The sequence below is a fragment of the Populus euphratica genome, unplaced genomic scaffold (genome assembly GCF_000495115.2).
Source record: "Populus euphratica unplaced genomic scaffold, PopEup_1.0 scaffold763.1, whole genome shotgun sequence".
Classification (NCBI taxonomy): domain Eukaryota; kingdom Viridiplantae; phylum Streptophyta; class Magnoliopsida; order Malpighiales; family Salicaceae; genus Populus; species Populus euphratica.
Genome location: NW_011500625.1, coordinates 53,255 through 56,636, shown reverse-complemented (window position 1 = coordinate 56,636; position 3,382 = coordinate 53,255). Strand labels below are relative to the sequence as shown.

The 3,382-nt window shown below is 26.5% G+C and overlaps 1 non-coding gene across 1 annotated transcript; it reads left to right on the top strand.

Annotated features, from left to right (window-relative positions):
* Window positions 1–791: 791 nt before the first annotated feature.
* TRNAA-UGC (transfer RNA alanine (anticodon UGC)) lies at window positions 792–864 on the top strand. The gene has a single exon. It is a non-coding gene; the product is annotated as a tRNA-Ala (tRNA).
* The last annotated feature ends 2,518 nt before the right edge of the window (window positions 865–3,382 follow it).

Below are 3,382 nucleotides of genomic sequence, written 5' to 3'. Positions count from 1 at the left end.
GTTGAAAAGGACAGCTTCCATGACCTAATTCAATGACTGGAATTTCAATATGGCTGTATGCCTGTATATCCCTAGCTACATACTGATGGATGGATAGAGACAGGTTCCATCGCCATAACCTTAGGCTAGAAAATAGCTAAAACCCTAAAAAGAATGACAGAAAGACAACTATATTACTTAGTAAGTGTTGTTCATTAACAATCAAAGCAAATACGTCCATTAATCTGGATTTTGGACTCTCCAGCCATGAATACTGTAACTTTTCTTCCCAGCTCGTGGCCATTCGACGTACAACTGTATGGTTTCATTTCTGAATTTAAGTCCATGTCACACAAAGGACAAGGGGGACATGCGCGTGCGTGAAGTAAAGGCAGCCTGCTGGGCTAATAGCAAAATATATACGAGCTGAATACGAAGTTCTCTAAGGAATACACACCGATTTAAAAAAGTACGTAGAACTGATATGCTTTCAATATAAAATAGAAATACTTTAAATATCCATAGAATTATAAATATGCTTTTAAAATTGATATTTTTTTTTTCCATAGATCTCATTTCTATTCTTAAAAAATAATTAAAGCTTTATCATTAATTCTATAGCAAATCTTTGTCCAACTAACATGGGATTGGAAGTGGTGAAAAAGATCATTCTATTATCATAGCCTGCAAAATTGAGTGGTTCTATCCGTACCTGAATATGACGTTTATTTACATATTTCCAGGACTGTTGTTTCTTTACCTGACTTAGATCTTTTAATGAATTCATTTAACATCAGAACAAATTCTAAGAAGGGGATGTAGCTCAAATGGTAGAGCGCTCGCTTTGCGTGCGAGAGGCACGGGGTTCGATCCCCCGCATCTCTCCACATGGGTTTTTCTTGTTTATTTATTAACCATTTTTGCAAAGCCCAGTCACATACATAGAAAGGCCACTCCATAAATAAAGCCCAACATTTGAGTCCATTCTTTCTACTGATAAGTTATCCCAAGGAAAAAAAAATTGTTTTCTGTTGATTAATAAATGGAGCTCAATTTTGCAGTCCTGGCTTTTGATTCTTAAAAGGACTTATTTATTTTTATATTTTTAAAGAAAATTAAAAATTAAAAAAATTTATTTTATTTTATTTTTATTTTTAATTAATATTTTTTGATATTTTTAGATATTTTAATATGTTAATGTCAAAAATAATTTTTTAATTTTCATATGTTAAAAATGAAGTAATTTTTTTCCAGTAAAAAACAAACTACCTGGATTATAGCTATTCTCACGAAAAATAGAAAAAAAATAATTTATAATAACATCTTAATTTTTTGTATTTAATGCTATTCAAATTATAACTTATCAAAGTTATTTTCACGAACTAAAAAAAATCTTGTCTAAGATTTATGATAAGAAAATAAATTTATGATATTTATCAAATATGAAGGATAAATATGATAATATAAAAGAAAATATTTTTAAAGTTTCATGTTCACAAAAAGTAATCGTGTAAGATAGAAAAGTATTGTGTCATTTCTTAGAATTTGTGTGCGGCCTAAACAGGAAGAAATTTATATATAAAAATTATAAAAAATTAAAAAATATTTTTTTAATTTCAATATAATTTCTAAAAACTTTAAATAAAAAATATTAAAAATATATTATTTTATTTTTAAACAACTCATAGTTTATTGGACTAACTCGTTAGCTTGTGTTATGTCACAAATCATAGTAAAAAAAATAAGTGTTAGGAAAAGAGTTTAAATATTGGTAACGTATTTTTAAAAGATGAAAAATAGATTATAATAATAAATTCAATAATATTTTTATTTAATATTGAGATAAAAACATATTAAATTTATTTGAATTAATTTAGACTGGCATGTGAAATTCATAAGAATAATCTTTAAAAAAATATATATAAACTTGAGTCAATAAATAAAATTCATGATGCAATTCATGCACACCACATGTTTCAATAAATTTTTTATTTTGCAGATTATTTCTATTTGATTATATAATAATAAAACAAATAATAATTTCTTTATATAAAACTGTTTTTTTAAAAAAAAAACATGATAGGTTTGTTGGACCAGAATAATTAAAGTAGATAATTGATAATAAATAATGAAATTTTATTTTTTAAAATTGAGGGACAAAACATGTATTAAAAAAATAAAAAAAAAGTAATAGTTTTAATACCCTGAATTAATTTGTTAAACTTAAAGCTCAGTTATTATATTCGATTGAGTTAAATGATCTATTTCAGAATAAAATATAAAATAAAAAAATATTAAAAAAATAAATAAATCCCAAAATACATGAACCTGTTGACCCAATATGCTTAGACCTTAAAAAAACACAACCTAAGCACATGAGACTTGTAGCCTAACCCATACACTTGGCCCAATTTTATATTTTCAAAAGAAAAAAAAAAAAAGAGGTGTCCTTGTTTTTGTTTGGAGAAATATGAAAAAAACGTGTCATTTATTTTCTAAGGAATTTAAGGACAGGGGCTGGTGAAAATAGGGGTTCAGGTTTTTCAATTAAAAATAAAATTCATTTAACCCAAAACTTTCTAAAATTCTTAATAAATTTATCAATGACCTTAACAAAACTCAAAATGCATCCCAAAGAACCCAAAATCAACTCAAACTTGAAATTCTTCATGTTATTAGATTTGTTTCATCGTGCAATTTAAATGTCAAAAAACATGTGAGAAAAACTATTTTTTTAAATAAAATCTATTTACATTAATATTAATTATTTTAATAGTTAAAGTAGTCATTAATGACGATATTTTTTCTTTATGTGAGAATTTAGCGAGCCTCTTTCTCCTCTCACACAAAACAATAAAAAAATAAAATTTTGTATTAAAATTGAATTCCTCTATACTAAAAGAACAAGCCACTATTAATTAAAAAAATAAAAAATTAAAATAATTTTTTAAATAAAATTCAAAACTATCGTTTATTTTACCCGTTATTTTAACTTTGAATCCAACCCTCTCTTTTAGAAAAAAAAAAGCAATTATGAAGAACCAAAAAGAATTCAAGAACTAAATTAAGGAATTATCTATAAAAAATACTCGATTCATTCCACATTAATTTGTAAAGGAGTGCATGCATAAAAGGCTCCAATGATTTCGCCTCGCCAATTAGTTTTTTTTTTGTTAATATAAAAACAATCCAATTACACTTGAAAAAAACGAGGCGACGAGGAACAGATGTTTCGGGCCGTGTTATTCCTAATTGCTTATCCTCTCGGCCAACTAAATTGAATATTATTATTTTTTTCTTTTTAATTAAGTTGCATCCCCAAAAGCTAGATTTACGTTTTTTAAAGGAAAAGGAAGCCGCAGAAAAGCCTCGGCGCCATGCTCTCCCTTTTGTTGAGTCGGGG